Here is a 21607-nt window from a genome sequence, read left to right on the forward strand (position 1 = left end):
TGACATTCTCTGGGCCAGGTTCTGCAACATATGCGTTGAACTGGGTGCATATGCCCTCAGAGGTGTTAAAGCGGTCAAAAATTAAGATGTACTTTTCAAAGTCTGGAGAAGATTCCCCTTTACGGAAGGGACCTAACACTTGCGCAGCGTACCAAAGTGAGGCTTCATTGACTTCAAACGCCATGGTTGGTGAAGGGACATTTCTATGCATCATACCTAGCCATTTCTCATGCATTGTAAAATAAAATGTCCCGAATTGGTCCTCAACACTTCTTTGCTTACCCAGTGGCAAGCATTCTAACAGGGAACATGTTGCAGTGCCAAAGTCACTAAAAGTGTTGCCTAGCCTACTCTCGAGGAGATGTTTGACATCTACACCAATTATGCTGAACACTTGGGTGCCGATCACGATCCGGTAAAAAAATTCCCCGTGCGACTCGTATCCGGTCTTTTTACCGTACGAATCGTACAAGTGCCGTACGAACTGGCAATCACGATTCGCATGGGAAAAAGACCATACGAATCGTATTGGGAATAATTCCCCACACGTCCTCGGGTCGGAAAAAGTGTCCGACACGTCCTCGTACGATTTACCGTACAAACGTGAAAAGCGAAGTCCGACCGGGGAATCACGATCCGTCCCGGGCGTCCGAATGTAGAACCGTATGGTTAAAAGACCGTCCGCACCGAACTCCTATAACAACCATGGAGACGTCCAAACAGGTGCCCGGTACGTGCCGTACCCCCCCAGCCCCCGCATGTACGCGCCGTACCCCCCCCGCATGTACGCGCCGTACCCCCGCCAGCCCCCGCATGTACGCACCGTATCCCCCCCAGCCCCCGCATGTACGTGTCGAACCCCCCGTGTATGTACACCCGAGTACGTGTCGAACCCCCCCGTGTATGTACACCCGAGTACGTGTCGAACCCCCCCGTGTATGTACACCCGAGTACGTGTCGAACCCCCCTGTGTATGTACACCCGAGTACGTGTCGAACCCCCCCGTGTATGTACACCCGAGTACATGTCGAACCCCCCCGTGTATGTACACCCAAGTACGTGTCGAACCCCCCCGTGTATGTACACCCGAGTACGTGTCGAACCCCCCCGTGTATGTATACCCGAGTACGTGTCGAACCCCCCGTGTATGTACACCCGAGTACGTGTCGAACCCCCCCGTGTATGTACACCCGAGTACGTGTCGAACCCCCCGTGTATGTACACCCGAGTACGTTCGAGTCGTACCCCCACCCATGTATGTACGGTGCGTACCCCCAGCGCTACGCGCTGGGGGTACGCACCGTACATACACGGGTGGGGGTACGACTCGAACGTACTCGGGTGTACATACACGGGGGGGGTTCGACACGTACTCGGGTGTACATACACGGGTGGGGGTACGACACGTACTCGGGTGCACATACACGGGTGGGGGTACGACTCGAACGTACTCGGGTGTACATACACGGGGGGTTCGACACGTACTCGGGTGTACATACACGGGGGGGTTCGACACGTACTCGGTTGTACATACACGGGGGGGTTCGACACGTACTCGGGTGTACATACACGGGGGTTCAACACGTACTCGGGTGTACATACACGGGGGGGTTCGACACGTACATGCGGGGGCTGGGGGGGTACGGCGCGTACATGCGGGGGCGGGGGGGGTACGGCGCGTACATGCGGGGGCTGGGGGGGGTACGGCGCTTACCGGGCCACCTACTCTGGTCGTTTCGCGCCGTACTTCGCATTTGCGGCACTTTTTGGGTGCCGTGAAAATATTGCCGTCCGGACTGCTGTCGGTTCGAATCGTAATTCCTGGGTCGTGAAACGCTGCCTAGAAGTGTCCCGACGTCACGTCGCAGCATTCCCGGATCACATTCGTATGCATATTTTCGTCGATCGGTGTTTTTTACGATTCGTACGGAAATGGTGTTTCCGTGCGAATCGTAATTCCATGTTTGTAATGTTTTACAACCGGGTACGAGTCGGACGGAGAATACGCTCCGACCGACGGTTCGTACCCGGTTTTTACCGGATCGTAATCGGCACCTCGGTAGACAAGGGTGTTTTCTGTACAGCAGTCATGTTTTCCTGCAAAAATCTAAGAATGCAGTACAGTGTACATTTTTTGACATCACTATCAATATACACCCGAAAATCCTCACATTTCTTGCCTTTTGCATCATCACTAAGCAAAAAATCAGTAAACGGTCGCCACATAGATAATATTGCATTCACAGCCTCTAGGACTGAGAACCACCGACTAAATGACACAGTTGGGATGGCTCTTTCTTTGCTGCCACACAAAACACAAAATGAGAAATATTTGCGTTTTAGTTCCTGCGCATAACAAAACAGTGCACCTGAATGGACTACAAAATCAATAGCATTCTTCATTAGCTCAGAGGATTGTAGAGATGATTTCAGCATACCATCTAGCAAGTGGCACGGATCTCTTACAGGGAAACACTTCAGCTCAGGTATTGCTTTTGACAGGTCATCACATAACTTTTTCATATACGTAGCTGAATCACTGCAAATCAAACAATATCACTCCAATCTTTGTTAAACTTGGTAAGAACTCTCTGCAGCACCATTCCAAGTGACACTGCGTTGCATGTTTCCAGTACATCTAGATCTGCCATGATGGTACGTCTGTACCATCCATTTTTTGCATCACAAAATGTGATTAGCACTGCCACTGCTGGGTCGCCACACATCTCTGGAGTTTCATCAAGGGTAACTGAGATCTTTACATCACCTTGGAGTAACTCTGAAATATGTTCAATATCTGCAAGGAACACCTCTGGTAGTTATTTGTCATACATTTGTGTTGCTTTTGGTAATGTTTTGCATGCTGGTGCACGCTTGCGGAACAGATTCCCAATCGGTCCATCGACTTGGTGTAATGTGGTTCCAGATTGCACTAGGGCACGTACAAATTCATGTGCCACATCCTTTTCTTCCTCACGTTTTCTTTTAAAGCATGTCATTGTCTCAGCAAGAGACATCTGGCATAGGCTGTCGCTATTTGTTGGCTCTTTCAATTTCAAGTGGGTCTTGGTGACAAGATATTCAGCAATTCGGCTTACAGTCTTCCCAGTTACTATTGGGACAGTCACGCTGCAAAACCTGCAAATTAACATCTTTTGCGCACGCACTTCTTCAACCATGAAATCTTTGTTTTCCAGCACATAATCTTCTGCCGTCTTTATTCTGCGGGGCATGTTCTTCTGCGCAAACTAGATCATAAAAAAAAACACTTAGAAACCGGTTGTGTACTGTTGAGAAAATAATGATGCCACTAAACAGGCTGCCAACCAATTGGTGAAATTGAAGAACACACATTTGAGGCATAGCATAAGAAGCCTGATGACACCAAACAAAAAGTCTACCCAGCCACCCAAATGAGACTCTCAGTCCAATCACAAATGAAAAATTAGTTTCAACGATGGGCACAATGTGGCTCAGATTCCTCGCTCTGGGACCCTCTCCCTTGTCCTCTTGACCTTGAATTGATTGGAAAGTCTTGAAAATGTGTTTGTTCCAATAGCGGACCTTGAAGCAAAACCTTCAGCCATCAGGGAGCTAACAGGAACATTCACAAAAACTGAATTGCAGTTTCTAAGTACTTTTGATTTAAAACTTTAAAAATCTGTATCCTTGGTACCCTAAATGCCTTTTAACCATCATGCTTTAAAAAAAAATTGGTTCTGGATGTATGCAAATTAGCTAACCTCCAGCGTGCCTAAAAGTGATTAATACTTGGTGGTCGAAAGCCCTTAGGCCAATTTCACACTTTATAAAATTGCAAAGAAATGCGATGTATATACAGATGCAGGTCAGGTAACCTATTGTCAGGAGAATGTTCAGCTTAATGAAAGGGGAATGTTGAATCCATGTGTCCAGTATGAAACATTCATATACAGTTCAACAGTAATAAGGACCAGTGGCGTAAATATACTGACATAGCTCCCAGATGCGCAACTACAGTCAAATTTCGGGGGTGGGGGGAGATTCTTCCAGCAATCGGCAGAATGCAGATGCAGGGGCTCTAAGAAGGGGTGAAAAACAAGAAAGCCTTGTTAAGTAAAATGGTCTTTTACAGACCTGTGAAGTACTCGGGTGAGGCTGCAGTAAGACAGACGCCAGAACACAATAGCTCCTCTCCCCCCCACGTGAGCCAGGCAGGGGGCCTGGTGTTGCTCTGGCCCGTTGGCCATTCACAACTCGGCTCCCCATTCTCTTGTTTGTCTTCGCCCTCTGCACGCTGTGTTGCACTAAACAGTGGGACACTGTTTAGTGCAACACATATCTTCAATTATTCACATAGTGTAGAATACGGGTGTCCAATGTCAGAAGAGGTTGTACCGCAACTGGTGCTCATGTAAAGCGCTCTGATACCTCCAGGTTTTGTGTGCGCTATATAAAACCATACCCCCTAAAAAATTTATAATAATCCGCCACTGATTTGTTAGACTTGTTTTAGAAGAACTTGCTGAGGCTTTCCATCCATTTAACTGTACATATGAAAAGCTATTAACCCCCAAGCTCTCTGACTTTGCTCTCGGAACCGCTGAATCGCAGGCCGTAGACATATGTTACACAATCTGCGACAATCTGCAAGTGCTGTGAAACGCTGGCACTGAAGACAGCAATAAATCAAACCTCTTTAGAACGTCTCCACATGCAGGCAATCACAGAATTGGTTTTATAAATGCACCCCAGAATGCGTCATTTGAGGCCCTTGGAATTGTATATGGGGATACTTCGAACTACCCAAGCGTGGCACTCGCTTTCCAAAATGCTGTATTTTTCGCCTACTGGGTGCGTGTCGGACTGCTTGTCCTGACTTGGGCAGGTGTGCGGGGCAGCGAGGAGATTCCAGACTGGCACAACAGTAGAGACCTCATGGCGGCTACCAGTCGCGACTGAGGACTACACATGGCACTGATCTACACTACTGGATCTGAGGCGGCATGCGGCATTATGGGGGGGGTCCTGCGCACCAATGCTGGTGGAAGGTGAGCTGGCTGTGGGGACTCGCGGGGGCCGCAGGGCTCTGCCTGGTGTTCGGAGGCCTACCTGGGGTGAACTGTTGTTGACTCGCTGGGGTGGCGCTGGTGACTGCTGCATCGGCGCATGGTTTGGTATGCTGAAGCAGCGGACCTGCAGTGTGTGGTGAGAGGGGCGGGAGGGCCCTGCTGATCCCATAAAATAAAAAAAATTTAAACGAGGAGGTGAGGCCTGCAGAGGCGCTTTGAGCCCCCTGGATTGTCGCTGCGGGGGCCTACTGCAATGACTGTGCCTCTATAATATCGCCACCTGGCCCCCCCGGGTTTGACTGGTGCACATGATATCAGATTACCTCAGCTTACGGGCTCCAAATTTCACTGTGCCCATTCAGGTGGCCTACCCTGAGTCTGGTGGGAAGGGTGGCGCCGGTAGGCCCGCCAGGCTGATGTCCCTAGAGCTGCGTGGTGCTTAAGTGTTAGGATCCTGGCCCCTGGCTGTGGACACCATAGCTGATGTTACAGAACTCTGGTGAGGGCGATCGGGGTCTCAGAGGTGTCAACGTAATTCTCATCTTTGTGCACATGTCAACTGCCCTGGAAGTGTCGTATACCCACGGAGCTGCAGTGCAGTTGCTGTTTACTGTTGTGGCTCCGTGTGGAGGCCAAGAACTAGTGCACTGGAGGATTGCAGTTAGTTAAGTCCTTGCCCTCCACACACACTAAGACACAAATAGGCCAACCCTGTCCTCCCTCTGCTATTCAACCCCTGCTCGCAAGGTATGGGGACATCAAAGCAATCAGAGCCTCTCTGCTGCTCTCTGATTCTGTAGCAATGTTACAGTTCGACAAAACACGCACTTTCCACTTACCTGCTGGGCCTTGGAGCACTTGGAGCACTGGCGGTCGTCGTCTGGTCGTCGTCTCGTTGTCGTGGGGGTCTGAAGTGTGCTGCGGTGTGTGGGGCCAGACAAAGTCCGGACAGCATTTTCAATGGGACCTGGCCCCACCCACCAACCTTGCCTACCAATGTGTCTCCCCGAATTTAATAGGGGTGACACACGTTCCAAACTGCTTCGTTCTCGGGCCTATATTGGAGCTTTGCTTCTATTGCTTTGGCTCCATCAAGTGGCCAAGTGGTGCAACAGCAATGAAAATCAGTGACCTTCGGTTTAAACTGGGTCAGCTGATTTTCATCCGGTAGGGTACTGTCGGGCAGAGTCGGTTTTAACCGAATTCTGGACCGCCTATTTATACCATATGTAAAAACAGCGACATACATCCAGACACTGTACTGTTCTTTTATTGTCTTAGCCACTACTCGGTGGAATGTACGATGTTAGCAATAGTACTCATGCATCTGGATGATGGTAATGCCCTATTCCATGGCCTCTCAGACTCCACACTGGCACCCCTGGTATTTAGACAAAATATCAAGTTAGAAATGTCTACTAACACAAATATCGAGTTGTAAATATCGTGACACAGAAATATCGACAGCAAGAATATCGTATTTTTAGGTAAGAAACATCATTTAACAAAATATAGAAGTCATTAATATCGTTTGTTAAAATACAGTTGTTTAAAATATCATGTTTTTACTTAGTGTTACTTATTTTAGTATATATTTTAAATTTATGTGAAGTATTGTTTATGTTTTTCAATATATGTGTTACATTTTTAGTAGTTATCAATTTTATTTGAATTAAATGATGTGTTTTTTAGTTCCATAGCGGGTTGTGGGTTTATAGGGGAATAGGGTGAGAGGTAATTTAATTATAATAAAGTAATGATTTTTAAAATTTATTAATATTTATTTAATTCAGATTTTATAGTGTTAATTGTGGGAAGTAATTTATTGTTAATTCACTATTATTTGGTTGTTAATTAATGTTAATTAATTAACTGTAATTAATTATGGTAATTGTGTAATTATTTTTTAGGTGTGAGCTGTGGGGTTGATGGGGTAGAGGGTAGGAAGTAATTTATGTTTAATTAATTAATAATATGTTTTACATTAATAATTATTTCAGTGAAAATTAAATATGGAAATTGTGTAATTAATTTTAGGTGTGGTTGTGGGGTTCACAGGGGTAAAGGGTAGGAAGTAATTTATGTTTAATAATTCGTTAATTAATATTAATTAATTAATTAATTGAAAATTAAATATGGAAATTGTGTAATTCATTTTAGGTGTGGGTTAAAGAGTTTAAAGGGGGAAGGGTGGGAAGTAATTATGTTTAATTAATTAATAATTAGTTGATCATAAATATTAATTAATACATTGATTTTCAATCAGTGTAATTGTTTGTTTTTGTGTGTGGGTTTTGGTTTTATAAGGGTAAAGGGTGGGGAGTAAATTAATTTTACTTCATAATTAGTTGTTAAATACTATTAGGTTTTTAATTGAAAATAAATTTTAATTGTGTAATTATTTTTATAGTTTCATTTTAGCTGTGGGTTGTGGGGATTATAGGGGTAAAGGGTGGGAAGTTAATTAATTTTTACGTGTTTTAATTTGTTTTTTAATTAACAATATTTCTTTAATTGATTATTAATTATGGTAATTATGGAAATACATTTATTTTTAAATTTAGTTGTGGGTTGTGAATTGTGTGGTGTTGTAGGGTAGGGAGTAAATAAACTAAATGTATGTGATATTTAATGTTTTTGTTTCTAAATAGTTTCTAACTAAAAATATTTATTTGTTAAAAAATGATTTTTTTACTTCATTTAATATAATATTTGTAGGTATTTGTCATATGTATTTAACATTATACTATGTTTTTATTTTGTTTATTTTAATATTACAAATATGTATATTTTAATTTTTAACAGATTTATATATTTTGTATTAATTTTGTTTTTAAATATTGTTTTTGTTGTTGATATTTTGTGTGTTTTTAATTTTGAACTGACTGGAGTGGGAAAGCTAATTTTTACCCCTCTGCAATCCAACACTTTCCCTACTGTTGCCCTGACTGAAGTGGGAACTGTTAATTTTATCCCTCCACTACCCAACATTTTCCCTACTATTGCACTCATTGGAGTGGGAATAGTAATTTTTACCCCTCCGTTATCCAACACTTTCAATAACGGTTACACTCTTTGGAGCGGGCATTGTAATTTTTACCCCTTCACTATCTAACACTTTCCCTACTGTTGCACTCAGTGGAGTGGGAATAGTAATTTTTACCCCTCTGCTATCCAACTCTTTCCCTACTGTTCCACTAACTGGAGTGGGAATAGTAATTTTTACCCCTCCCTTATCCTACACTTTCAATAACTGTTACACACTTTGGAGTGGGCATTGTCATTGTTACCCCTCTGCTATCCAATTCTTTCCCTACTGTTCCACTAACTGGAGTGGGAATAGTAATTTTTACCCCTCCCTTATCCAACACTTTCAATAACTGTTACACACTTTGGAGTGGGCATTGTCATTGTTACCCCTCTGCTATCCAACTCTTTCCCTACTGTTCCACTAACTGGAGTGGGAATAGTAAGTGTTAGTTAACAGGAAGGTCCCCTTTCCTGCACATAAACATTCTTTAAAAAAAATATATATTTTGTGACTTTTATGTGTGCTGCATAGAAGTGACAAAATGACATTTTGTTTATATACAGCAAGGGGGGCCTTCCTGTACATAAACAATCTTTCCCCTGCAAGCAGACACCCTTGCACTATGATGCACTATACGCCTGTGCACATTGCTTGCATGGGAGTCACCAGTTGGACTGATTAATAGGGTAAGCCTCGCTTTTGGGGACGTGCATAACCTTCCGGCTACTTGTCTTTTGTCACGCCCCCCACTAGTCCCCACCGTCTTATCCTGCGTACTCAGTATTTACTCTTTTCTTTCGGGGTTTATTTGCTCTTTTTTCTGCTCTCTCCTTTGTTGCTCCTTCTTGTAAATCCATCTTTCCCTCACTATCAGCCGTAGTCCTCCCTCCCTCTCATTGCTTCTCTCTTCCATTCACAAGCTCTTGTTTCCACCATTTTGTCTCCTATATTGTTTTATACAATATCTTCCCCCATGTTGTTACCACGAGCCACTTTACCACTCCTTGCCTGAGGCCATCCCATGTTTTCATGTAACTTTCGTCTGCCTTTTTCACTCCTCTCCCCTGTCAAACTCACTACCCGAAATTCACTTTGTTCCTGGCGCCTTGAAGCAATATTTATGTGGCACACAGCGCCTTACAAACACCTATATAAATAATTAAATATACTTCCCTCTATCTGTGCTGAGTCTATTCCATTGTATGTCTGTCTATAGGTGAATGCATCCGCACAGTCTCCAAAAACACCCATTGTTTGTCAATAAAGAGGAACAAAGCACAGGACAAGAACTGGATTTGCCTAGGATCACACATTGTGGTTTACGTAGGACAGCTCACCACACTTCTGCATTATCAGAGCCAATAGCTCTAGCTAAACACTTATAAGGTCCCAAAGGCGAGACCGATTGCATAGCAAATGCTCCATGGTGCCCCAGCAGCTTTGAATACTCACCAGTTCAGCAGCGAGGAGCCTGCTCCAGAGATGTCAGGTGCTGGGTGCAGGCCTCTCTGCCAGCTAGGAATATATAGAGGCCGCCTAGGGGGCTGCCCTGGCTGCCCGCGGGGATGCGCGAGGCCCATATCAGGTAGCCTAGGGGCCAACAGGAGCAGCCGGGCCATTCATGGTGCAAGGGAGTGGGGAGGCCACCACACATAAGGCTAGAAACACAAAAGCACACAATCACACACAAAAGCAGCCACAAATCCAATCGTCATAAAAACGTCCCATATACATACACAGCCATACGTTCACTTCTCATACATGCTGACACACACACCACCCACTTGAAAGACCAAACTTACTTCTCTACCCTAAATTCTACTGTATTAAAACAGACCGCTTTAGTGACCTTTTGTGAGAAAGTGGCTCTGTATATACTGTTCCCTAATAGGTACAGGGTGCACAGAGTCCACAGTCCCCCAGGGTTTAACAGAGGTTAAAGTTAGCTATAACCTTACTCTCTAAAGTGGTAGCTTGGTCGAGCAGTAAGGCAGTACCAGAGGACAGTGTAAAGCATTTGTTGTACACACTCAGTCAGCATATGGTCTCACACACTCAATAACTGAACTCTAGGCCAATAGTTTATATAAAAAATATATGCTTGTTTTATGTTAGAACCAACAAGTGGAATTAAAATATACTTTCTCAGAATGAGATGTTGAATATAACTACTTTTGCAATAAGCAATTGATTTTTGTAAACAGTTACAAGTTGTTGCAATAGGCAACACTATTTCAAACACAACAGTGCATTGAGTTCAATGTAATTTTCATGTTATTTGTCACAGATTACTTTTCGGATTATTTTTGGAATTCCAGGACTGGATCCTAGATTCAGTCCTGGGTCAGTACTTGGAATCAAGTGATACAAGTGGAATTATTTGCAGTGCTGATTTTTAAGTAATATTCAGCTATTTCAAAAGTTGACACTTAGAAAATATTTCCTAGAAAACATTCAATGATTCTCTACGGCAAGAAATTCAAATTGCAGGTATAGTACTTTCTCGTTACTTTTGTAATCCAGTACTGGGTGCCTAGACTCAGTACTGGGAACTTTATCCAAAACAGGTGAGTAATTACGTTTTCAGATATTATACGATTTTTGAAGAATATTTAAAGATTGCAGAAATCGACACTTAGAAGAAATTTCACAGAAAAACAGTCAATGGATTCCTGTGGAAGAAAATTGAGTTAAGGGTAAGTACAGTTGTAGGAGTTTTTCAGTGCTGGGCACCAAGATCCAGCACTGGGAGCTCACCTAAGAGCAGGTGAGTAAATTCGTTTTTGTCACTCGGCTGATTTTTGGTGAATATTTGAAGATTTGAAAAGTCCACACTTAGAAGAAATTTCAGGAAAAAGTCAGTCAATGTTACCCTATGAGGCAAATAGAGTTTGCGGTTTAAGGGTAAGTACTCGACTGGCAGAGTTGAGGTTCTGGGCATAGACTCAGGGGTCCCCCAGGGTCGGGTAGGTAAAGTTAGTTCACCCTCAGCGGCTCTAGGGCGGCCGGGTGCAGAGAGAGTTAGGCCCAATGATATCCTATGAGGGATAGGGGGGCCTTGTTTGGTGGCTGCTGACTGGCAAGCCACGCGGCTGTGGGACTGTAATGTTACAAGAAGTAGTCGAGTCTTGGTAGTTTTCATGTAGATTTATTTGGTATTACGTTGTGTAATAGAAGAGCCCCACCAGGAGCGGTCTGTATCTGCTCAGCCCATTCAGCAACTACCTGAACCATACCAACATTCTAATCTTCAACATTCTAACATGCACATCCTGGCTGAGCAGTACACTACATCTTCTCCCTTCTTTACAATGAGAAAGGAGACTTCAAAGATGTACAACAAAAGGTTACAATCAAAACATAAGGTGAATAAATCTTGAAGTGATGTGATAAGAATACATTTTAAAACACGTAATGAATGTGTACTACGTTCTGAACCTTTTAAAAGAAAAGCATTGCGAAAAACACTGAAGTAAGAACAATGAAAGCAAAGCATGTATAGAAAAGGAACACCCTTCTTCCCCCTTTAACGGAGACAACAGATGTGATTAAGATGAAGTTGCAAAGGGAAGAGTACTGTAAAGAAAAACAAGCAAAGAAATGAAGAAAGAAGTTTGCGCGGCAATGGAAGCGCAAAAACATGAATAAGAAGTTGAGATGATAATCACCACCAGGAAACACTGGTTGGCCAGACCATTGTGGAGGTGGCGAGCAGAAAGGAAATGGAAAGGAAAAGAACAGTAAGTGCAGAAAAAAGAAAGAGAAAAAGCACTTTAAACATGTAAGGGAGGTGTGGAAAGTACACCTAGGTGGATTTTGGAAAATGAATCCACTAGACAGTAGGAAAATGTAAAATCACAAACTGGTACCATGTAAGGTGAAATTACGAACTGTCATAGATCCCATGAACAGGGAATATGCAAGAAAAGTAACTCAATTAAACAAATATTAATGCTATGCTCTGCTATTGTGAAACATGCCTTTGGAAAATTCTCCTAGGAGCTTGAGAAGAAGGCACTGTAAAGCAACGTAAAGTAACGTATGAAGCACCTTGAACATTGAAAACCCCCAAAGGAAGTTGGGGTGAAGGGTGTGCGGAAGGGGCACACGGCACAATGTGGAGGATGTGGAGGAGGACCACATAAAGCAGAGAAATACAATGCACATAGAAATAAAATATGAACATGCAAATAAAACAGTAAAAACACCATAAAATACACATTTTGAGAATGGAGGAAGTTGTAGCACTGCAAGATGTACTGAGCATAGCACATTAAAACTTAGAGACACTCTGCTCAGATGAGGTGTGTCAATGTCCCATGAAAATAATAAAATAAAGTAAATGAGGCGGTCACCGTGGTTTGGAAACTTGTGAAGAACTGTGCTGAGTTCCAGGGAAAACCGATGAAAAGGAATGTAATAGTACCTTGGTAGGAAAATCTGCACGATGAAACACTGGAAAAAGTAAATTTGTGCTGTCAAAACGAGTAAACTTGAAGTTCCTAGAAGAGCTGTAATGAAAAACAACCGCTAGGTGGCACTGTTGTTTAATAAAATAAACTGGAATTTGATGTACTCACAGTACCGAACATAAGCTGAAAAATACTTCCGTGTTAGCACCAGCAAATAAATGAAAGAGCTTGATGTGGACGTGAAGACAAAATAACGAAGTTATGAAAAGCTTTAAAGCGTGGTTGGCAGTGGTTGGCAGTTACATAGGAAGTCAAAGTGCCAGACAAAATGGAGGCATGCAGCGCGGAGGCGCACCGGGTGGCTCCAGGCACGTAGATGCTTGCTGGGGTGGAGGGAGGATAACGCAGCTGAACGCATGAAACGTCATTGGAGAACGGAGACGGGGTAGCTAGGCAGCAGAAATGACGGTGAGAGCGCGAGCTGGCTTAATGTATGTGCGCTCGAGCGATTTTTAAAAATGTCAGGAAGGCAGTTGAACTGCTTTTGAGGTGCGCACCAAGGATTACCGTAAAAGAGTGTAAATTAAATTAATAACTCACCGCCAAGATCTTGAACCACGCAAAGTGAAGTGGTGAATGAGTGGAAATGTCGAACAGCTGCCAAGGCAGGCAAATCTCACATACGCAGGCAACTCTCACAGCTTTCCCATAAACTTCCCAAGGAAGCACTATCCATAAAAAGTAGGGGACTTATCCTTGAAGGCAGGATCAGGGCAGAGTAAACTCAGGGAAGGTGCCTGGTACTGAATAACGTTAGGAGGAAAACGAACAGGCATCTCTTTAACGGCAGCTGAGGCAAGCAGTGGAGAGGGAAATGAAGCAGGGGTGGCACCAGGAGTTGAGGACGACCAGTGTTACAGTAGTTGGCATGCAGGCAGGAACTGGCATGCAGGCAGGAACTGTAGTCAGAAACTGGGAAGAAGCAGGATCTGCATTGGCACTTTGTCGTTGAGGGTGATAGGTGTCGCAGTAGCTGGCATGCAGGCAGGAACTGGCATGCGGACAAGAAGCTCTTGAAAGGCACTGGAAGGCAGCAGGATCCGAAGTGGCACTTTGGAGTCGAGGGCGACCGGTGGGGGGTCACTGGTGGGGCTCATAGTGCCAGAGAAGTTGAGCTGCTGCTTCAGAATTTTTGAATCTTGAGATAGCTTTATCTTGAGGTTTCTTGGAAGTAGACGCGCAGGGCCTTTCCAAATCGTCGCCAAATGTAATGTTACAAGAAGTAGTCCAGTCTTGGTAGTTTTCATGTAGATTTATTTGGTATTAAGTTGTATAATAGAAGAGCCCCACCAGGAGCGCTCTGTATCTGCTCAGCCCATTCAGCAACTACCTGAACCATACCAACATTCTAATCTTCAACATTCTAACATGCACATCCTGGCTGAGCAGTACACTACAGGGACCTAGGCTCCTGGTCACTTACTCAGGGCAAGTGGGGAAGTAGGTAGGTGTAGAGTTTTCACTGCCAGGGCCACTCGGGCGGCTGGGTGCAGAGGGCTTTTGAGCCTTCGGGCGCTCAATGGATTTCAATGGGAAATCTCCGTTTTGGAAAAAGACTGCAAGCTCGGGGACGAGGACTCTTTAGGTGCCACCACCACTTCGAGAGGTAAGTTGGGTAGTTGGAGGATAGGCAGGTACCCCGGGATTGGGCACAGGGGGCCGTGGGGCGCCGCGTGCAGTGGTGCCTTTTGGTGTCGGGAAATCTTACCCTCTGTTGATCGCGGTTGGGGGGGGCACCTTGTTCTGAGGCTGCAGGCTTCTTCCGGAGTGTCGAGGGAGGGCCTTGGGTGCCGGACTCGGGGTCACAGTCGCCGTGAGGTTGTCCTCGGAGTCTTTGTCCACTCCGGCACTGGCCAGGCTTGGCTGGTGCAGAGTGTGCTGGGTTCGCGGTTCCGGGCTGCTGCCAGGGGTTAGAGATAGGTTTTGAGTAGAGCCTCTACTCATGGGAGTCCCAGGGGCTTAGACCCAAAAGGTAGCCAGGTCCTCCGGGGTTGGTGAGGTTGCTGGCCACAAAAGATGCCGTGCTGGAGCAGGAGCAGGTTCGAGGGTCGACAGGCCGGTAGGGCTGGGGCCAAAGCAGTTGGTGTCTTCCTCTTTTTAGCAGCTGCAGGGCAGGTCTTTGTTCTTCTTGCTCTTCTTGTAGTTTTCGAATCTGGAATCTGCGGAAGGAAGGTTCAGGGTGCCCCTAAACACTAGATTTAGGGGCGTTACAGGTAGGTGAAGGCCAGGGACCAATGGGTCCCTGTCCTGGGGTGGGTACACCCCCTATCCTGTTTTGTTATGTTATGTTATGTTAAGTTGGATCATTTATAGCACACGGCTACTCAGAAGAGTGTCCCGGCGCTTTGACAAAAACCCGAGAAGTGAAAAAAAGGCTTTCCTCAGAGAGACAGGCAAAGAATTCCAGCATTGAGGCGCCAGAAAACGAAAAGAGCGACCTCCAATTCTAGCCAGTCTAATGGAAGGGACAGAGGCCATGGACATAGATGTAGATCTTAGAGTTCTGCAAGGAACATAGAAAGCCAAGCGCTTCCTGATGTATTTCGGCCCTACCTGATGAAGTGCCTTAAAGGCAAGAGTTAATGCCTTAAAGGTGATCCTTTTAGACATAGGGAGCCAATGCAAACTTTTTAGTAGATCAGATGCTCTCGCTCTCCGCTGAAGACCATAAATGGCTCTTGCAGCGGAATTCTGCACAATCTGCAAACGTGAAAGGAGAAATTTTGGCAATCCCAGATAAAGCACATTCGCATAATCAAGGCGAGAGCCGATCAGGGCCTGCACCGTGATCTTTCTATGCTGCAAAGACAACAGCGGAAGAAACTTACGCAACATCTTCAAGATGCCAAAACATTTTCCCGCAAGGCCAAGGATCTGAGATCTAAAGGAAAGACCAACATCAATCTGGAAACCAAGATCCTGCCTCTCTCCTGTGGGAGGGGGGTAGTAGCCTAGTCCTGATAGGGTAGGGCCTCCCATCTTCAAGATGGCGAGAGCCCGGAGATGTGCTTCACCTCGCCTCCCCCACCTGAGGGGTGGGGTGGGCAGGCTGGCACATCCCCTGTCCTTGTATGGGGTTTCCGGCCAAGCTTCCCACCAGAGTGGGGGTTGCAGTGGCCTGAGGAAGCTCACAGAGGCGGCATGCCTTTGAAGATTCCCTTTGCTCATCCTGGGGGAGGAGATTTCTCACCTCGCCCAGGATGTGCATTGTTGCAGGCCCAGGAGAGCAGGGGCTCTCCCACCCAGGGGTCCACCAACATGTCTGCTGTGTGGCAGCCTAGGCAGACACAGAGCCGACGTGGATTGTAGGTTAGTTGTCAGGGGGCATCTCTAAGATGCCCCGTGGGGTGCTTGGTACATTAAATTCCACACTGGCATCAGTGTGGGTTTAATGTGCTGAGAAGTTTGATACCAAACTTCCCAGGCTTCAGTGCTGCCATTATGGTGCTGTGGAGTTCGTTTTTGACAAGCTCCCAGCACCATGTACTCTTACATGGCAGTACTGCACTTACAGTGCCCAGGAATGGACCTGGGTACTGTAGGAGCACAGGGCTCCTGCCTCTGTGCCCACACCACTGGCATAGGGCACCCAGCTAGAGGGGTGGCTGATATATGCCAGGGCAGTGTAGTTTGTGGGCATGGCACCCAGGGATGTGTGCCATGTCGACTCTGTTTTGTCTTGTACCCAGACACTCAGCCTGCCAGGGCAGTGTGTGGGTGTTAGGGTACAGGGCTTCTAAGAGTGGCACAATGAGGGCTGCAGCCCTTAGAGGCCTTCCCTGGTCACAAGGCCCTGGGTACCTAAGGTACCATTTTCCAGGGGCTGACATGTGGCCAGGGTTTGCCAATTTGGTTTTTGGCTGTTAGGCAGTTTTTTGGGAAGGAACACAGGCCCTGGGCACCTTATTGGCAGGAGCCCAGGGCACAACAAGGAAAAGTGCATCAGCTATTAGGCAAAAAAGGGGGGGGTTACTGCAACAGAAACCCACTTTCTCACACAAGCCCCCCCCCAGCCCAAAGGCCAGGAGACTTCTGCCAATGCTGGGAGAGTCTACCTAGCCTTTCAGGCGAGGAAGAGTTGGGGAAGTGGTTTGAAAGTTGCAGGGCCTACTCTGCCTTATATCCTTCTGTCTAGGTCAGTCCCTTTGGGGAGCTGGCCTGTCTTATTAGTTTCAGGACCTAACTCCCAAGGCTCCTCTCCTTGTATTTTACTGTCCTTGTCCCATCTCTCTATTTTGGGTTTAGAGGTGTATACCTCTGTAGTTTCCAACTTAGCCAGGGCTAGGCCCAGCTTACACACAGAGGCTACCCACAGCTTGAGCAACCCCACCATGACCAATAAGGTCAGGGGGCCTGACTTGCTATTTGGCAGGGGGTTAGGCCACCATGCCAAGGATAGGGCTGCCATGAAGGCTAACACCCAGCAGAGGCTGCTGACAGCTGTCAGTGCCCAGAACCACACCTTTAGCTCCTGACTGGCAATTGAGGGAGTTATTTTATAGGTCTCTTTGGGTCCTGGCTGTTTGTCTGTTTGAGGATAGGGGGTCACTACTCATTGTAGGGAACACCCCTTCTCCACCCTTTGTTCTGCCATCTGAGGAGCCACTAACTCAGGTTGGACAGTTGCCTGACTAGTCAGGTCTTGTTGTTGGCTGGGGGGGGCTTTACCAGTGCCATTGTTGGAGTTTTCCCTCACTGGGATAGAATCTCCCTGGCTCTCTAGAACTGTGGCTAACAGTTGCCCCCCTTTCCTACCCTGTTTCATCTCACTCTTTGGGGACTCAGCTGCACTGACTGCAGGTTGAGCCCCCACAGGTTCTTTGGGCGAGCCCTGGCATTGGGCCAGCACTTCTCTTTGGCTCACTTCCACATCTAAGTGATTGTTATATTGTGTGCTGATGTGAGGCGCTAGGACTTCCTCGACTGAGGAGTCTGGCTGGAGGCGGGATGAGGGAGGAGACAAGGGAATGCCCGGGGATGGGCAGTACAGTGTAAGCGAGGGACGTGGAAGGACGTCCGAAATAAAGGAGTGACGTGAATCAGGCCTAGTGTCCGTGTCCTCTGTCCGGTGGACACTACAGCTGACGACGAGGGTGGGATCGGCTCATGCGGCGTGGATCCCTGTGACGAGGTGGCCTGGAAGAGCTGCGCGCGTGTGGAGCGTGCCGCTGCATTCACGTAGCACGGTGCGGGAGCCTACCCCGACCGTGTTTAATAAGGCGGGCTGCGACGCGGGCTCCCACCCCGGTCGCATCTGGAGTGTCGTCTGCCTGCGGGTCGCTGAGAGCCCCGACGCGAGAAGTGGCGGCTAGAGAGGGAGAGAAAGGTATCTGCGCCCCCCAGACGGTGAAGTGGCGTGAAGGTCTCACGGTCCCTGTACGGAAGAACGATCTGGGTGCCCACCCCAGTCGCGTGTCTCCTGTGCCCCGTTTACCTGTGGGTGAGTGCCTTCCTTCTGGGCCGAGTGCTGGATGTAGCCCGGCTGCCTGAGACGGGTCTGCCGGTGTGTGCGAGGCTGCATCACGAGGGGCGAGTGGCTAGGCGGCCATCTTGGAATCTGGTGCCTGCACCAATCCCCTGCGAAGAATCCCTGGCGGCCATTTTGAAGTCAGGCGAGCTTCAATAATCAGCACCAAGCACTGGTAAATGCAACTGGAAAGCCTGAAAGTCACCCAGCATTGTTAAATGCAACGGATTAACCTGGAATTCATCAAGCACTGGCAAAGCCGACGGAACAGCTTGACAGCTATCAAGCATTGGAAAACTCAACTGAATAGTCAAAAAGTCATCAAGCATTGGCGGATTCAAATGAAAATGCAATAGAAAGACTCAAAGTCATCAAGCATTGGTAAATACAACGATACAAGCCTCAAAATCACTAAGCCTTGGTAAATGCAACCGAATGGCTGGAAAAATCATCAAGCATTGGTTCCTGTAAGGAAAAGTGTAAAATTCAACAAGCATTGGCAAGAAAAAAAATATATATATAAAAAAATCAAGTAACTGTTACCTGATAGCAAGACAAAGCGGACTGGAGCTGAGTAACTGTAACCACGTCCGGCGACGGTGAACAGAAACACGAAGTAGGATCTGGTAGTACCAAGTCGCTGTCATGTCAACGTCACCGGTCCACCAGTCTGGGTCTACGTCACCCATCGCTGGGCAGATGGGCATGCTCGGTGTGTCTTTCCTGCGCCCACCTGAGCGGCTGGTCCTTGAAACTGGCGGAGGCATGGGCCGTCGATGGAAGGAATGGCTCGAGGACTTCGAAGATTTCATGGCGTGGTCGCAGGTGGTGGATCCTGGCCAACGATTAATAGCGTTACGCAACCTGATAGGCAAGGATGTTGGGCAAATAATAAAAGAACTACCGGCTGTGAATGCGGCATCCTATGCCTCGGTGTGTGCGGCGCTTAACAAAAAATTCCTTCACAAACGAAATATAGACTATGAGAGGTACACTTTCAATCTTGCTTCTCAAGAAAAAGATGAGCCCATGTGCACATTCATCACCCGCCTCAGACGCTTGGCCCGCTACTGCGAATTTGATTCTTTCTCGACAGAGGATGTCCTGCGCCTGAGGGTCATTGAAGGGTGTCAATCCGAATCGCTGAGAAGGAAATTGTTAAAGAAGAGTTACTCCCTCGACGAGATCGAAGAGATGACGCGTGTGCATGACCAAGCGAATGAACATGCCAAGAAAATGGAGGCTGGGAGAGGTGAGAAGCGTGAGCAAGCCTTCAGAATTCAATCGCACGGACGTAGAGATCGGCATCTCAAGTGCTATCGCTGTGGCTATGACTTTCCTCACACAGATGGATGTCCCGCCATGGGTCAGGAGTGCCATAAGTGCGGCGGGGAGAATCACTTTGAAAATGTTTGCGGAAACCACAGGAGAAGTGCACCGAGAGATCATGAAAAGGCATCTCGATCTGCAGGTACGCGGCATCAAGCCAAAGCAGTAAGTGATCGCAGAGACTCATCAACGGGTTCCTCTCGCTCTAGCCGTCAGTCTCACCGAGGATATCGATCTCGATGCACGTCCTCTCCAGATTCAAGGTCACCGGCTTCCGTCTCACAGGACAGTGATGAATACGTGTGGATGGTCGCTGACCACAATCGATTGATGAAATATCGCAGACTTAACATCCGAATTGGTACGCACTGTGATGGACAGCGGAGCCTCTCTCAACTACATAACAATGGCGGAATACCAAAGGATGAAGTCACCTCCACTGTTAAGCCCGGCCCACGTAAGAGTTTATCCGTGGATGTCCAAGAAGCCCCTCCCTTGCGTGGGAAAGTTCCTAACACACCTTACGTACCAAGATCGCACCATTCCTGCATTCATCCATGTCATCAAAAGGCCAGAGGCTGACTGCCTTTTGAGTCTTCCGACTGCTGAGCGGCTAAAATTAGTGGACATCTTGTACAAGGTGGATGACGAACATGAGGTGGCTCAAAGACCTACAAAGTTATTTGCTGGCCTGGGAAAGACGGCGCGACAGCCAGCAGCTCCACTGGAAGCCATCGTAGACGCCACTCGTGAAGATAGTGCTCTGCAAGACGTGATGTGTCGCACCCAAAACAATAACTGGAGACACTCAGATGATGTCGACACTTCAAACAGCATAGTTGACAGACGTGTGTGGCAGCAGATTGTGGTAGACTACTCTCAATCTTTCAAATATGGACAATACATCCTGGTCATCACGGATGAGTGTTCACATTTTCCGATAGCCAAGTTCATTGCGTCAACCAAAGCATCCAGTACAATACCTGTCCTAGATGAAGTGTTTGCCGCCTGGGGTACTCCCAATATAGTGACAACGGATAATGGGTCTCCGTTTAATAGTCGAGACTTTGCAGACTTTGCCAAGGATCTCAAGTTCAAACATCGGAAAGTTACATCGCTGTGGCCACAGGCCAACGTAATGGATGAGGGAGTCATGTCTACCTTAACGAAGGCGGTTCAACGAGCTGAAGTGTCGCGACACGACATTCAAATGGTTCTAAATGAAGTCTTGCGGGTGTATAGAAACACGCCTCATTCTAGCACGGGTGAGTGCCCCGCGACTGTAATGCTGGGCCATCCAGTGCGAACGAGAACACCCATGGTTGACGGGAGTGGGAGAACACGATCCCATGATTCTGATGCCCTTGACGTACTTATCACTGACCAGCTCAAGAAAGAAGAAATGAAGACGTCTGCTGATCATCGTAGAAAACTGCACCGCACTTGATTACTGGAGGTGACTCAGCACTAACAAAACAAGAACAACAAAAGAAAACTGACTGTTGTTATCAGAAAGGTCCAGTAATACTCGCTCGCTAAGAGGGAACCACGATCACTGCTGAATCCGTTGAGGAAAAAATTAACCGAAATGTGGCACCTCTTCAGAAGTGCAGCCCTAAGGTTAAAGAGGTGCTCAAGGGTCCAGTCACGGGAGAGACTAAGTCTAGTGCCACGGAAACCCGGGACCAGCAGTCAAGAGTGACCCCTGATGAAGGAGAACCTGACCGTCCCGACATCCATATTTGGCCTCTTCGAACGATCAAGAAACCGAGGCGCCTGATAGAGGAACTGTAACTATGTGATAAGTTGTTCTGGGGTTATTCAGTAGAGACTGGGACTAACTCATTTATCAAGAAAGGGGGAGATGTTATATTGTGTGCTGATGTGGGGCGCTAGGACCTCCTCGGCTGAGGAGTCTGGCTGGAGGCGGGATGAGGGAGGAGACAAGGGAATGCCCGGGGATGGGCAGTACAGTGTAGGCGAGGAACGTGGAAGGACGTCCGAAATAAAGGAGTGACGTGAATCAGGCCTAGTGTCCGTGTCCTCTGTCCGGTGGACACTACAGTGATCATTCCCCAGGAGACAATCAAGGGGGAGGTTTTTACTGACTATCACTTTTCTCCATCTAAGGGACCCAGCTGTGGCTAGGGGCACTATAGCCACAGGCCTAACAGTGACTCCCCCTGGGACAGTCCTTACCTTTCTTGTTTCCCCTGGGACATATTGGTGTGGAAATACCAACCTGTCATGTACCACA

At 47.0% G+C, this 21607-nt stretch overlaps 2 long non-coding RNA genes across 2 annotated transcripts in view; one reads left to right on the forward strand and one right to left on the reverse strand.

Annotated features, from left to right (window-relative positions):
• Positions 1 to 21607, reverse strand: part of LOC146854835 (uncharacterized) — a 322348-nt gene that overhangs the window by 138132 nt on the left and 162609 nt on the right. The window lies entirely within an intron of this gene.
• LOC146854837 (uncharacterized) overlaps positions 12898 to 21607 on the forward strand; it is an 83504-nt gene continuing 74794 nt past the window's right edge. The window contains exon 1 of the long non-coding RNA XR_014981225.1: positions 12898 to 12962. This is a non-coding gene — a long non-coding RNA (uncharacterized LOC146854837). The remainder of the gene's footprint in view (positions 12963 to 21607) is intronic.

The sequence above is a fragment of the Triturus cristatus genome, chromosome 4_1 (genome assembly GCF_964204655.1).
Source record: "Triturus cristatus chromosome 4_1, aTriCri1.1, whole genome shotgun sequence".
Lineage (NCBI taxonomy): Eukaryota > Metazoa > Chordata > Amphibia > Caudata > Salamandridae > Triturus > Triturus cristatus.